The following is a 17,311-nucleotide window of genomic DNA, read 5'->3' as shown; positions in this document are numbered from 1 at the left end:
ACCTCATCTTTCGCCAAAAATGGGAGGATTTGGCTACAACATGTTCCAGGGGATTCATGGAACTGCTGGCATCCAATAATCAGATCACTCTGGAGAACTTGGATAAGGATATTGTGGAACTGCAAAATCAATTAAAACAGGATTTGTCTAATGAGGCTTTAGTTAGATTTAATACTGAACTTGAAAATGAATTTGTCAAATGGGAGAAAAGTATGTGTGAAAATAAATCAAAGAAATTCCAATGGGATGTGAGTGATCAACAATCTAATATGGTATACAGATGGAATAGAAAACCTTATCATGCCCGAGGATCCTCTCGTGCCAGGTCTCTATTATATCAGTAACATCAAGTGAAGGATCTAACAGATCACATTCAAAATTTTACATTCAAAAGATTTACACCTCTTCTCAAGGAAATTAATTTTGAAAAAATTACATGAAAAAGATGTCCATACGCCAGCAATAGAGAATATAGAATGTGAGGCACTTATGGCACTTGAGGATCTTCTGGAAGAACAATCTTCAGGTACAAAAAATATTTTTCCTCAAAATTGTTATCCTAGATTGACTAAGTTTCCCCCTTTGTCTCTGTGTCCGGCGGTGGAAGTCTTTACAAAAATGGTATTGCAGGACTTCCAAAGCATATCCAGTAGACGTAGATGTGACAACTTGACATCTAAACAAAGATTAGCTCTTGAAAAATTAAGGACATATGACGATATTGTTATAAAACCAGCAGACAAGGGGGGAAACATAGTCTTGTGGCCCAAGGACCTTTATGAAAGAGAGGCACTTAGACATCTGAAGGATAAGCAAACATATTATAAATTGGATTATAATCCCATTGACAAATTCAAACAAGAATTGGAAGTTATTCTACTGAATGCGTATGAGAAGGGAGTAATACCAAAAAAAATTGTAGATGGACTTCTGACAAAAAAACCCAAAGTTCCGACTTTGTATTTTATCCCCAAAATACACAAAAATCCCATTGACCCTCCTGGCCGTCCGATTGTCTCGGGGGTGGGGGGTTTAAGCGATCCTATTTGTAAGTTTGTGGACTTCTATTTAAAACCCATTGTGGAGTCGCTTCCCTCCTATGCCCGTGACACATCGGAAGTCCTATGTAGGATCAATGGGATTCAATTGGAGGAAGATATGTGGTTGGTAGTTGCTGATATAGAATCTCTTTACACATGCATTCGGCATGATGATGGTCTACGGGCAGTTCGCTTCTTCTTAGATGCAAGCAACTGGGATGATGCTATCTGTGACCTTGTTATTGAATTGTTAACATTCATTCTGACTAAGAATTTTTTCGTCTTTAGGGATGTCTTTTATCTGCAACAACGCGGCACTGCCATGGGTGCGGCCTGTGCGCCTTCTTTCGCCAACCTCTTCCTGGGTTTCTGGGAAAGGGAGGTTTTTGGCGGGGGAGGTGCGCGGGTCGCTGACCATGTGCAGTGCTGGTTGCGCTATATTGATGATTTATTCATCATATGGCAAGGATCAGAGGATATGTTGCATAAATTTATGCAACAATTGAATGTTAATGGGTTTAATATCAAATTGACCTATCAAGCGAGTAAAAAGGCAGTGGACTTCCTGGACATAAAGATTGAGGTGGATGAGAATCGTTACTTGCAGACTGATGTGTACAGAAAGCCCACTGCTGTTAACTCTCTATTGCATGCGGATTCAAGTCATCCCTACTCTACAATAAATGCCATCCCGGTTGGTCAGCATCTGAGAATGAAGCGTATCTGCTCTTCAACTGCCAGATTTGAATTGCAAGCCAAGGACTTGAAATCTAGATTTAAAGCAAGGGGATATAGCAACAGATCCATTAAGAGAGGATATGAAAGGGCCAAATATCAATCAAGAGAGGATTTGTTATGTCCACGGATTAAGATGAATAAAGATAAAGATGTTGTCCGTTTCATATCCACATATAATGGAGAATGGGCCTCAATGAGAAATTGTTTACAAAAACATTGGGATATTCTCTTAATGGATCCAACTCTATCGAAATATCTGACTAAATATCCATCTATGACCTCTAGACGTAGTAGAAATCTGAAAGATTTGCTTGTATCAAGCCATTATATCCCAACGCCTAAACAAAATATTTTTGGTTCACGTGGTCTACCCAGGGGATGCTTTCCATGTGGCAACTGCATAGCTTGCAGTAATATTTGTCGTACAACAGAATTTGCATCTTCGGATGGTAAAAAGATTTTTTCTATAAATTCTCATATTACCTGTGGAACTACCCAGGTAATATATTACGCGAGATGCAGTTGTCCTAAAGTGTACATAGGAATGACATCCAGACGCCTGGGTACACGAACGCGGGAACATGTACGTGATATAATGGCGGCTGAAAATGCCACTGATATAGTTCAATTAAAAACTTTACCACGTCATTTTTTGCAGTTCCACAAATGTGATCCTAAGTTTCTCTCAGTGAGGGGGATTGATCGCATCCAGTGTGGAATTAGAGGAGGCGATATTCAATGCCTCCTTGCACAAAGAGAGTGCAAGTGGATCACAACACTGGACACGATGACTCCTAGGGGTCTCAATGAGACTCATGGGTTTTCTTCCTTTTTATAAAAACATATACATTCCATTTTGTCTGTGGTACATTATCTCTACCTGCTACCGTTGGTTTTTATAATAATTTTTGTCTTGGTTGTTTTTATTTTTTAGTTGGTTGTGTGCGATGGATTTGTGTATCATTTGCTTCAGCAATGTCTCCGATAATATTATTCTATTAGTGAGCAATAAAGATGAAAATAAGAAATAAGAAAAATGAAATATGAGATGAAGAAAGAAACAAAAAGAAGATAGTGGAGATTACTACTTCAAGGGAAGGGATGTAATAAAAGATATAACAAATTTTTCTATTAGCATTTTACCCTGTTTTGTGGATTTCTATGTAATCTAATAATATCATATTAAATCTGTTATATTGTATAAAAATTTCTCAAAAAAATTTTTTGTCTTATACTATTTGCTCAAATGATTATATCATTTGATTATTATTGTCTTGAGCATATATATGCAAAAAATTTTTTTTTTTTTTTAATACATTGGATGTATGTTTGGTAATATGTATGTTTCACTTTTTATGAGAGCATATGAGATGAATAACATATATTATGCACATGTTATATCATATTTTGTCACTTTATATTGTATTTTCACTTATGCTTTGTTCTATTAAGGTATAATTTATTCATGCATATTTATACAAAATCAATAAAATTAGATTTCACTTTCACATCCTTTACGGCACTATTTTTGTCATTGCGATATTTTGGCATCAAGCTTATCACTTTTTTATATATATTTTTAGTCACACTGTCCCATTGCATTCACCCTCGGTATAACGCCACAAGTGTGTTACGTGAACGGGTGCTTGGTACCAGCCCCATCATGTGACCATCTTGTGTGAGCCGAGACCGAGGTTTGGATGTGGTGGACAGCACACTTCCGCGTTCCACGTATGCGCACTTTTTACCTTGCACTTTAGTCACGTGACTGGATTCATTTGTCATAAATGCCCGACCGAGACCGGGATTAGGCCACGCCCCCTGAGGAAGCGACACCTTGTATACGCGAAACGCGCGTCGGGGTATATGACCAAGGTCTAGACGGGACTTTATACACACCACTATGGGTAATTATTTTGTACCAATTCTCTTATAAATCTTTCCTTTACCGTGCACTGGATTATACATTTGTAAAGGTGCTAATTTGTGTCTATGGGAGGTTGTTTACCTAGCGGTATAGGAATTGTGGGCTCTGGGGAAGTCAGTACTGTTTAATCCCTATCGCTGGATAACATGTGTCTCTAAACAACCTTTAACCTTTTAGGCTAAGTGCACACGTACCGGAACTCTCGCGGAAATTACCGCGAGAATTCCGGAATTCCAGTCCGCGGGAAAATCGCATTTTAAATTCCCGCGATTTTCCCGCAGAAAAACTAGCATTTTGCAAGCGTATTTAGCTTGCAAAATGCTAGCATTTTCCAAGCGATCTGGAGCATCGCTTGGAGAACTGATTGACAGGTTGGTCACACTCGTCAAACATAGTGTTTGACGAGTGTGACCAACTTTTTACTACTGAGGCCGCCTATGCAGCATCAGTAGTAAAAGATAGAATGTAAAAAAAAATAAAAAATAGTGTTATTCTCACCCTCCGACGTCCCGCGCATCCGTTCCCAGTAATCCTTTGCGAAAATGCCCGCGATGACGTCAGTTTTCGCGGGATCGCGACGTCTTGCGGTAATTCGCGATGACGTCGCGCGAATGACCGCGAGACTTCGCGATCCCGCGAGAAGGGACGTCATCGCGAGCACTTTCGCAAAGGACTACTGGGAACGAGAGCGTGAAGAGAAGCGGGAAGGCTGCGCGGGACGCCCGAGGGTGAGAATAACAATATTTTTTATTTTTAAATTCTATTTTTTACAGGGATATGGTACCCAAAGCCCGGAGGACAGTCTCCTCTCCTCCGGACCATGGGTACCATCCGCAATTGTTCTGCTTACTTTCCGCATGGTGTGCACAGCCACATGTGGGAAATAAGCGGAACAATGCATTCCTATGGGTGCGGGATCGCCGCGATTCCGCAAATTAATGAGCATGCTGCGGTTTTTACCGCGAAGCGATTCCGCCGCGGTAAAAACCGCAGCATTAGCACAGCATTGCGGAATCCCATAGGAATGCATGGGATGCTTATTTTTCGCATTTTCGCGGCAAAATCGCGCGGTTAAAACCGCCGCGGAAACGCGAAAAAAACGCCACGTGTGAACTCAGCCTTATATGATCTTTTTTGAATGGTGCATGTGTTATTCAAATTTTGGGTCCTGCTTTTTCTGGTCATTATATTGACCCATGGAGTTAGTCACATGACATTGATGTATGCCCGTGCATGTTTGTTAATATATGATGTTTGTATTACAAATATTTATTAAAGTTCAACTTTTGATAAATACAATTTTTCTCTGTACTTTTGGCTATATATACTCGTTCCTCCTTTATTGAAGTATGATATTGAGTCGCCTTATAGCATGGACACTTGATATTTTTTGCTGGTGTTTCTATTTACCAAGGAAAACTTGTGGAATAATGGAATCACAGGATCGAAAGACATGGTATTGATATTCAAATGTGATCAAGTAATGAAAACAATTTTTTAAGTGGAAACATCACACTCCTCTGAGTGGTTATGGTGTGGGATGACACATTGTATGGTAGCTGGACCTGTCTAGTCTTTATTCAAGGTACAATAACAACTTGGTATTATATTGATTTAGTCATGAAACTAGTGGTTTTGCCATTTCTCCAAAATATCCAAGTAGCCTTTTTTCAACATGACAAAGCCAGGGGGCATTTTTCTTATGCTATTACAAGCAACCTTCATGGACTAATCTTGCTAACATTGTCTGCAATGTCTCCAGACTTGTGTTCCAATTAAGAAATCTGGTTCTAATTGGTCAACAAATGCAAAGTGATCTGCAAGCAGTGAATCCTGATGACTTGAATTAAAAACCTTACGCCAAGCTGTGGTGCTCATTCTCAATAATGAGTAAATCAAGATGTTTCAAAAATATCTTTCTATTTTTCATCATTAACATGTCTGTTGATTTTTAGCATTGCATACTTACACAACTTTTTCTTCTTGGTGTTACAATTAGAGATGAGTGAACCTTTCAAGGTTTTCTTCGGAGAACATCCCGATGTTCGCCAAACATGTTCTCTGAACAGTTCATCGAACATACCTGAACTCCATTGAATTGATTGTTAGGGAAAACCAAATAAATAGACAACACCTTTGGGGAGGGGCAAAGAGCTGCAAAAACAGTTGAAATTAGGTTCAGATACCAGGAAAAGTGGCATCAATTGACCCAGAGTACAAATAGTATAATTGCGCAGCATGTATGCATGGGACATAGCCTGAAATAGGGCTTAGACCAGCATTTGTAGGTTAAACATAGATCAGTAACAGGTGGATGAGTGACAGGTATATGCCAGGTGCTCTTGGAGCCCTGACAAATTCAGGCAACACACGTGAAGGAGACGCAACTTTGAGTCCAAATATTTCCAAAAATTAGGGGCAGACACCAGGAAAAGTATCATCAACTGACCCATAGTAGAAATTTGATAATGGTTCCGTGATGACGCCTGGGGGTGGATCCTTTCACAGGTGATTGGCATTACTTGTTTGTATGATTATAAAAAGGTGACCAACTGAAATGGGAGGTTCAGCACCCCTTCTGAGGAAGATATCTCATTGAATCGTGCTTCAGGGGGACCCTGGGTGATCCTTTTTCTGGTAATGATTTTCATTAATGTGCCACTATTGGAGCCATGAGGTACATACTTTTTCACATTTACCCCTCTCCTAATGCATATATATATATATATATATATATATATATATATATATATATATATATATATATATTTTGACTAGCATTTTGCACTATGGGATATTTCCCTTTGGGAGAGGGATTTAATGTGAGAAATTTATGTCATCTAGAGTACTTATGTATGTAGCTTTTTGATGCATGAGATATATTTCTCACATTTGTCTTCTTCTTATAAAATCAATTAATATTTTTTATACCTTTCTATTGTGGATTAGTTTCCTTATAAAAGGAGAATTAAATGTGAGAAACCAGCAATGTCTGAAAATTAATGTATGCTATATAAAAAACTTTTTTCCAACAACATATTTGTGTACATGTATTTTTCATGTGCTCTGTGAGAGATACTTATTATTGTTTGTTGCCAGATTATACATTTATGTAAAACTGTATTTACTTCATTTATGAACAAATATTTTTTTCACCCAGAGGCTGTGTGTTTCACTGTCATTTCATGTATGGTCTGCCGACTCTGTTTTATTCCATGTTATGTGTCCTAATAAAAATATGATCTTTTATCTTAATTGGAGGACCTTTTTTCTTGTTTGTTGTTATGTAATTTCACGGTACTCCGTGTTATAATTTTTCATTTGTGACTGGCTATCTTTCTATCTGTGTTTGTGCTTTCATCTTGTTTCACCGACAATACATGTTGGGGGCTGTCTATTGCTTTGGGGTCTGCTCTGGGGCAGTTTAGATTTTCCCTTTCTTTCTTTAGGCTTATTTAGTTCTCCGGCCATGACGAGGCATCTAGGACCACCGTAGGCACACTCCACGGCTACTGCTAGTTGTTGTGGATAGGATCAGGGGTCGGCAATCCGCTAGTTACCAACCTCTCGGGTTTTCTGGGCTTAGCTTGCTTTTTGTTTTTTCCTCCTCGGTGACTCATTCTTAACACTAACCCTCTTTCCAATCCTAACTCTCTTTCCAATCCTAACCCTAACCCTAATGGAAAAAAAAAATAAAAATAATTTCTTTATTTTATTGCTTTTTCCTGCCTATGGGGGTAATAAAGGGGGGGGGTTATTTACTTTTCATTCTATTTTGATCACTGTGAGAGTTTATCACAGTGATCAAAATAAATGAATGGAAATTGCAGCCAACGGGCGCACTGCGCATGCGCACGCCATTTTCCAATATGGCGGCGCCCATGGTCCGGGACCACAGGACACTGGGAGCCATAGCGGCACTTGGTGAGTACCGGGGTGGGAGGGGGACGATCGGAAGGCGGGGGAGCAGAGGGAAGGCGGGGGGGCAGATGATGACAGCGGCGGGGGCAGATGGCCCCCATTAACTGGTGGGGGGGTCGGATCGGTGTCACCAGCCATATCCGATGCTGCAGCAGCGTCGAACATGGCTGGATTGTAATACTTCATCAATTTTCATTGATGAAATATTACTATCGCTCTGATTGGCTGTTTCACTATTAACAGCCAATCAGAGCGATCGTAGCCATGTGGGGGGCGAAGCCACGCCCCCCATAGTGAAGTAAAAAGCCCCCTGTATCTGCGGGTCGGGTGACCTTTCAGTGACCTAGGTCACCCGACCCGCAGGGGGGCTTTAAAGTCATGACGCCACATATGCGTCAATGGTCATAATGGCACCAGTTTTCATGACGCCTATGTGGCGTCATTGGTCGTGAAGGGGTTAATTTACATTGTCATAATTTATTTTTCAACAGCTTTTAGGCCATCCGTATGTGCAATAGAAGAATACAATGCCTCAACATTGGCGGTGACTAAAATTATTTCCTCTGTTAAATGTAAATTCTCCAAATGACCTAACGCTGCGGTAGTATCCTTTATAAGCGATGGGAGTTGTGCCACCAGTGGTTTCAAAAAATACTCCACTACATCACAAATGATCTCACAAAGGCCTTCATTAGCAGTGATTATAGGTCTGCCAGGGGGATATAAGGGGTCTTCATGCACCTTAGGAATAAGGTAAAAAGTGGCCAATCTAGGACTGAGTTTCTCATTGACCTCCATAAGTTTTTTAGGGATGATGTTGTCCTCATATGCCCTCCTCAGAATATCCACCAATTCCATTTGGAATTTGGTCATGGGGTTATAGGGAAGTGGCTTATATTCAACAGAGTTATCAATAATTTTATATGCCTGAGCCTCATACATTGTATTTGACCAAAAAACAATGCTTCTCCCTTTATCGGCAATTTTGAAGACAACATCATCCCATTCCCTTAATTGTGGCAAAGCCTCCCTCTCAGTCCTAGTTAGATTGTTAAATGCCATATTTTTTTTTGATTATCTCAAATCCTCAATTTCAGATGACACAATTTTAGTAAAAGTGTCAACTACTGGTACTGTGGTCAAAGGAGGAAATTTCTTTGACTTGTTAAACATTTTAGTGGGAAATTCAATACTTACTGTAGGAGAATTTTCCTCCATTAGTGATTCCAAAATTTTCAGGGACTGTTGTTCCTCTCTACAGGAAATGACATCCTCAGTTTCCCCTCTGCAATGCATCCTTTTCAGAACTAATTTCTTTGAAAACAGGTTAAGGTCTTTTATGACCATGAATGGGTCTAAATCAAGTGAAGGTGAGAAAGTCAAACCCTTAAAGGGGTTTTACACATAGCGATATCGCTAAAGCTAAAGCGTCACCGATTTTGTGACGCAGCAGTGATATCACTAGCGATATCGCTATGTGTGATACTTATCTCCGACCGGCTCCCCCGCTTGCTATCGGTGATCTCGCGAGATCGTCCACATCCATTTCTCATCGGGCGCTTCCTGCTGGGCTTCCTGCTGGCGCCGATGAGCGATGCGTGGACATTTTTACAATTCTGACCACTGTACCTTTATGAGGTCATAACTCTGGAACGCTTCCATGGATCCCGGTGATTCTGACATTGTTTTCTCGTGACATATTGTACTTCATGTTAATGGTAAAATTTCATTCAAATAACTTGCGTTTATTTGTGAAAAAAATGGAAATTTGGCAAAAATTTTGAAAATTTCGCAATTTTCCAACTTTGAATTTTTATGCCCTTAAATCACAGAGATACGGCACACAAAAAACTTGATAAGTAACATTTCCCACATGTTTACTTTACATCAGCACAATTTTGGAACCAAAATTTTTTTTTGTTAGGAAGTTATAAGGGTTAAAAGTTGACCAGCGATTTCTCATTTTTACAACACCATTTTATTTTTAGGACCACATCACATTTGAAGCCACTTTGAGGGGTCTATATGATAGAAAATATCCAAAAGTGACACCATTCTAAAAACTGCACCCCTTAAGGTGCTCAAAACCACATTCAAGAAGTTTATTAACCCTTTAGGTGCGTCACAGGAATTTTTTTGAATATTTAAAAAAAAATGAACATCTAACTTTTTTTCATAAAAAAATAATTCAGGTTCAATTTTTTTTATTTTACCAAGGGTAACAGGAGAAATTGGACTGCAAAAGTTATTGTGCAATTTGTCCTGAGTACGCAGATACCTGACATATGGGGGGAACGACTGTTTCGGCGCATGGCAGAGCTCAGAATGGAAGGAGCGCCGTTTGACTTTTTCAATGCAAAATTGGCTGGAATTCAGATTGGACGCCATGTCACGTTTGGAGAGTCCCTGATGTACCTAAACAGTGGAAACCCCCTACAAGTGACCCCATTTTGGAAACTAGACCCCCCAAGGAACTTATCTAGATATGTGGTGAGAACTTTGAACCCACAAGGGCTTTACAAAAGTTTATAACGTACAGCGGTACAATTAAAAAATCATATTTTTTCCACAAAAATGATCTTTTCACCCCAAATTTTATTTTCCCAAGGGTAACAGGACCCTAAAAGTTATTGTGCAATTTGTCCTGAGTACGCTGATACCCCACTTGTGGGGGTAAACCAATATTTGGGCGCATGGCAGAGCTCGGAAGGGAAGCAGCGCCATTTGACGTTTTTGGCTGGAATTGAGATCAGACACCATGTCGCGTTTGGAAAACCCCTGATGTACCAAAACAGTGGAAACCCCCCACAAATGACACCATTTTGGAAACTAGACCCCCTAAGGAACTTATCTAGATGTGTGGTGAGAACTTTGAACCCCCATGGGCTTCACAGAAGTTTATAACATAAAGCCATACAATTAAAAAATCATATTTTTTCCACAAAAATGATCTTTTCACCCTCAATTCTTATTTTTCCAAGGGTAACAGGACCCTAAAAGTTATTGTGCAATTTGTCCTGAGTACGCTGATACCCCACATGTGGGGGTAAACCACTATTTGGGCGCATGGCAGAGCTCGGAAGGGAAGCAGCACCATTTGACGTTTTGGGCTGGAATTGAGATCGGACACCATGTCGCGTTTGGAAAACCCCTGATGTACCGAAACAGTGGAAACCCCCCACAAATGACACCATTTTGGAAACTAGACCCCCTAAGGAACTTATCTAGATGTGTGGTGAGAACTTTGAACCCCCATGGGCTTCACAGAAGTTTATAACATAAAGCCATACAATTAAAAAATCATATTTTTTCCACAAAAATGATCTTTTCACCCTCAATTCTTATTTTTCCAAGGGTAACAGGACCCTAAAAGTTATTGTGCAATTTGTCCTGAGTACGCTGATACCCCACATGTGGGGGTAAACCACTATTTGGGCGCATGGCAGAGCTCGGAAGGGAAGCAGCGCCATTTGACGTTTTTGGCTGGAATTGAGATCGGACACCATGTCGCGTTTGGAAAACCCCTGATGTACCAAAACAGTGGAAACCCCCCACAAATGACACCATTTTGGAAACTAGACCCCCAAGGAACTTATCTAGATGTGTGGTGAGCACTTTGAACCCCCCAGTGCTTCACAGAAGTTTATAACGCCCGGGTGTGAAAATAAAAAATTCGTATTTTTTCCACAAACATGATCTTTTAGTCACCATTTTTTTATTTTCCCAAGGGTACCAGGAGAAATTGGACCTTAAAAGTTGTTGTCCAATTTGTCCTGAGTATGCTGATACCCCATATGTGGGAGAAAACTACTGTATGGGCACACGTCGGGGCTCGGAAGGGAAGTAGTGACGTTTTGGAATGCAGACTTTGATGGAATGGTCTGCGGGTGTCATGTTGCCTTTGGAGAGCCCCTAATGTACCTAAACAGTGGAAACCCCCCACAAATGACCCCATTTTGAAAACTAGACCCACTAAGGAACTTATCTAGATGTGAGGTGAGCACTTTGAACCCCCAAGGGCTTCACTGAAGTTTATAATGCCAGGGCATGAAAATAAAAAAATCGTATTTTTCCCAGAAACATGATCAATTAGTCCCCAATTTTTTCATTTTCCCAAGGGTAACAGGAGAAATTGGACCCCCAAAACTTGTTGTCCAATTTGGCCTGAGTACGCTGACACCCCATATGTGGGAGAAAACTACTGTATGGACACACGTCGGGGCTCGGAAGGGAAGCAGTGACGTTTTGGAAAGCAGACTTTCATGGAATGGTCTACGGGTGTCATGTGCGTTTGGAGAGCCCCTGATGTACCTAAACTATTGAAACTCCCCACAAGTGACCCCATTTTGGACACTAGACCCCCCACGGAACTTATCTAGATGTGTGGTGAGCACTTTGAACCCCCAAGTGTTTCACAGAAGTTTATAACACTCGGACGTGAAAATAAAAAAATCATTTTTTTCCACAAAAATGATATTTTTGCCCCCAATTTTTTATTTTCCTAAGGGTAACAGGAGAAATTGGACCCCAAAAATTGTTTTGCAATTTGTCCTGAGTAGGCTGATACCCTACATGTGGGGGTAAAACACTGTTTGGGCGCATGGCAGAGCTTGGAAGGGAAGGAGCACCATTTGACTTTTTCAACTCAGAATTGGCTGGAATTGAGATCAGACGCCATGTTGCATTTGGAGAGCCCCTGATGTGCCCAAACAGTGGAAACCCCCAATTATAACTCCAACCCTAACCCCAACACACCCCTAACCCTAATCTGAGCCCTAACCCTAGCCCTAACCCTAGCCCTAACCCTAGCCCTAACCCTAGCCCTAGCCCTAACCCTAACCCTAACCCTAAGGCTGTGTGCACACTCTGCGGATTTTGCTGCGGTTCCGCAGCAGTTTTGGCCGCTGCGGACCAGCAGCAGTTTTTGCTGTGGTGTATAGTACCATGATTCCCTATGGGAATCAAAAACCGCAGTGCAGACAGTGCGGAATTTTCCGCGCGGATTATCTGCGGTTTTCAATCCGCAGAAAGAATTGACATGTCAATTCTTTCTGCGGATTCCCCTCCGGTTTGCCATCTCCTCTATTGAGGAGATGAAAAACCTCAGGACAAAACCGCAGAGCAATCCGCAGGTAAAACCGCAGGTCTTTTGACCTGCGGTTTTACCTGCGGATTTTACAAAATCCGCGCGGATGAATCCGCACCTAATCCGCAGCGTGTGCACACAGCCTTACCCTAACGAGAAAATGGAGATAAATACTTTTTTTTAGTTTTATTATTTTTCCCTAACTAAGGGGTGATAATGGGGGGTTTGACTTACTATTTATGGCGGTTTTTATGTTTGGCGGCTGCCACACGCTAAAAGACGCTTTTTATTGTAAAATAGTTTTTGCATCACCACATATTGAGAGCTATAATTTTTCCGTATTTTGACCCACTGAGTCATGTGAGGTCTTATTTTTTGCGGGACGAGTTGACGTTTTTATTGGTACCATTTTCGGGCACGTGACATTTTTTGATCGCTTTTTATTCCGATTTTTGGGACGCAGAATGAACAAAAACCAGCGTTTCATGAATTTTTTTTGGGGGGTGCGTTTACACCGTTCCGCGTGCGGTAAAATTGATAAAGCGGTTTTATTCTTCGGGTCAGTACGGTTACAGCGATACCTCATTTAGGTCTTTTTTTATGTTTTTGTCGGTTTTATGCAATGAAAACTATTTTATATAAAAAATAATTATTTTTGCATCGCTTTATTCTGTGAGCTATAACTTTTTTATTTTTTCACTGATGATGCTGTGTGGCAGCTCGTTTTTTGCGGGACAAGATGACGTTTTCAGCGGTACCATGGATATTTATATGCGTCTTTTTGATCGCACGTTATTACACTTTTTGTTTGGCGGTATGATAATAAATCATTATTTTTTGCTTTGTTTTTTATTTTTATTTTTTAAGGGGTTCACTAAAAGGGTTAACTAATGGGACAGTTTTATAGGGCGGGTCATTACGGACGCGGCGATACCTAATATGTGTACTTTTATTGTTTTTTTTTTTATTATTTCCAAAAAATGGATTTATTGAGGGAATATTTTTTTTTTTTCTAATTTATTTGGCGATTTTTTTAAATTTATTTTTACATTTTTTTTTTATTTTTTTTTTACTTTATTACATAGTCCCAGGTGGGACATCACTGTCCTGTGACAGATCGCTGATCTGTCACATCACAGATCACTGTGACAGATCAGCAATCTGTCACAGGCATTGAAGAAGACTTCCTCTTGCCTGCGCTTTGCAGGCACTGAGGAAGCCAGCTTCCTCAGGTCCCCGAAGGCCCCCGTCGCCATCTTGGATTCGGGGGCCTGGAGGATAGGAGCCCCCCGCAGCAGCGCTGCACATTGCGCTGCCGTGGGGGGCTCAGGGAAGCACGGAGGGAGCCCCCTCCCTCCTGATGCTTCCCTTTAACTCCCGGTACACCGCGATCATGTTTGATCGCGGTGTGCAAGGGGTTAAGGTGTCGGGGGCGGTCCGTGACCGCCCCTGACACATAGTGCCGGGTGTCAGCTGTGATAATCAGCTGACACCCGGCCGCGATCAGCGGCGCTCACGACGTGGGCGCCGCTGATCGCGGTAGACGTACTATCCCGTCCACGGTCATACGGGCCCGGGTACCGTGGACTGGATAGTACGTCGGATGTCAGGAAGGGGTTAAATTTCCATCACCCAAATCAAAAGTTGGAAAAATATTGATTCTCAGGCCCCTGAAGATGTGAATTTTTAATAATTTATACCATTGTGTGGTACCGTTTTTTTATTACTGGGTTACCATAAAGTGACTATTATTATCAGTGGTATATTACCCTCCAAAAGGCAACGTATAATAAACAACCAACATACAACCATCGTGGCAGATATAACTGTAATGAACAATAAAAACAATTAAAATAAAAAAAATGAGTGATGTAAAATAAAATTAAATGAAACCCCCCACCCACACTTCTAAGGCTATTAAAGATATGCGCTAAATCCTGAGCTCTCATTTAACCCTTGGGGATTAAGAGTCCCCAATCTGTAAATCCATTGGCACTCCTTTTTGGCCAATATTTTGGATAAATCCCCCCCTCCTGGTCCCAAATCAACAATATCTATTCCCTTGACAGAAAGAAGCCTGGAATTACATTCATGATATTTCCTAAAATGTCTAGGAAGGATTTTTAAGGTTGTAATGTCCATTATGGCCTTAGCTTTGTCAATGTCCAGACAATGTTCCCGTACCGTCACCCTGAGTTCACGGCTTGTCATGCCTATGTAAATTTTTCCACAGGGGCATTCCGCATAGTATACTACACGTTTGGATAAGCACGTAATGCGTGTTCTAATGTCAAACCTTCTTGACTGATCAAAATTATGGAAGTAAAATGCCCTCCTCATATTGGCACAACCTTTGCAAAAGCCGCAGGGAAAAAAGCCCTTCCTTTCCGGAACTGTGGACCAACATATCTCGTAAGTTTGGAGCCCTTCTGGCTACAAACTGAGGAGAGGACAGTAAACAATGTTTAGGAATTGGGTCAGTGAGGAGAATTCCCCAAAGTTTCTCAAAAATCTTTTTGAGATCCAACCATCTACTATTATAATTCGTGATAAACCTTACCTGTTTTTCACCATCTTCCAAGGACGGGATAGGTAAATTTTTGTGTAGAAGTTGATCCCTTGGCGTATTTTTAGCTCGCCTATAACCCCTTTGGATGACACGACGACCATAGCCTCTATCCTTAAAACATTTTTTTTAGAATATTTGATTGTTCCTCAAATTGTGATTCTTCTGAACAAATCCTTTTGGCATGTAAAAATTGTCCGATCGGAATACCGGATATCGTTGATTTTGGGTGAGATGATGAAGCATGCAGAAATGAATTAGTGGAAGTCGGTTTTCGGTAAATAGATGTAGAAAGACGACCATTTGGAAGCACTACAATTGACAAATCCAAAAAATCGATTTGGCGTCCGAATTTATAAGTCAATTTAATATTCTGATTGTTGACATTAAGATGATTCATGATCATCTCCAGGGCCAAAACTGGACCCTCCCAAATGAACAAAATGTCATCAATATAACGGATCCAGTTGTGGACCCGGTCAACATTGATGATGTCCTCCTCCTGAAAAATTGACCACTCCCATGACCCCATGAATAAATTTGCATAAGAGTGGGCACAGAAAGCCCCCTTTGCAGTACCCCTCTGTTGCAAAAATACTCTTCCATTAAAGATAAAGGCATTGTGAGTCAAAATGAATCTCAATAATGTTAAGATAAAAGATGCCATCTCATTGCTTAAATTACTCTGTCGTAAATATTTTTCAACAGCTTTTAGGCCATTCGTATGTGCAATAGAAGAATACAATGCCTCAACATCGGCGGTGACTAAAATCATTTCCTCTGTTAAATGTAAATTCTCCTTATGGCCTAATGCTGCGGTAGTATCCTTTATAAATGATGGGAGTTATGCCACCACTGGTTTCAAAAAATATTCCACTACATCACAAATGATCTCACAAAGGCCTTCATTAGCATATTGCTTTTTTGTGTGAATATGACACATATGAGTACCGTGATTAGGCGGAAGTCACATTGAATTCACATTATGCAAATTTTTGCAGTTGCACAATGCACTTTCACATTTATATATTGGTATTTATATGTTGTCATGAGTACCGTGATTAGGCGGAAATTTATATTATTACAATAATTATACCATTGTTGCATGTCTGTAATATTTATATGATTATATTAGGCACTAAGCACTTTATCCTTATTTTTATATATAATACACAAACGGACGCTTATGTGTGCACAGCACTTTACACATGGTTCATTATTAATTTTATTTTATTTAATAGCCTTTTCCAATATTTAGGTAATTCCCTTTAGATTTAACTTGTTCGTGCCATTAATAATTTTGTGAGGCTGAACGCATGCAAATACACAGGACTGCCTGGGGTTTATGCCATGATCTATTGTGTTTTGCGGTGTCCGCACGTCCCTCACAGGACCTGCGGTTTCCGAGTCACGTGACCGCTTAATATACCCCTGATTGGCTGGCGTGTCCCTTGTGACCAGTCATGTGCCGTTCTATGCCTCCTGTACACTGCGATTAATAGGACCTTCCATTTGGTATTGCGCAGGCGCATGCCCAACATTTCATCAGCGTTATGCAGATGACACATGTCTATGGTCCAATGGTGATGTTAGGTGAAGTATTTAAGCTAGTCATACCCCCTGCCTTGACACGCCTCCGGAAGAAGCAGTGCGAAACGTGCGTCGGGGCTACAGGGACATCCGGGGATTCTCACCAGCTCATAATTCAGGTATTATACCATGTTGGTTGCTCATCAATAGTGCGGTTAGTGCCGCTTAGGAGTTACAATGTTAGAAGGGACACTTTTAAATGAGTGATTTTGTATATGTCGGTAGTTGACAATAATATATTTTTTTTTATCACTCCTATCATTGGGTACTATATCCTTGTTCCCTATATACCTCATACATGGGTGTGCTTTTATGTCTTTGATGGATTGTTCTGATGGGATTTTCCCAGGGACCTTTTTTAGTCCCTTGGTACATTGTCTGACACCTTTCTTTTTATACTCATGTGTATTGCGTTTTATGTCAATAAAGATGTGAATTTTTAA

Source organism: Dendrobates tinctorius, unplaced genomic scaffold (genome assembly GCF_039654945.1).
Source record: "Dendrobates tinctorius isolate UK_male_01 unplaced genomic scaffold, ASM3965494v1 ptg000160l, whole genome shotgun sequence".
Lineage (NCBI taxonomy): Eukaryota > Metazoa > Chordata > Amphibia > Anura > Dendrobatidae > Dendrobates > Dendrobates tinctorius.
This window is presented reverse-complemented; position numbering follows the sequence as displayed.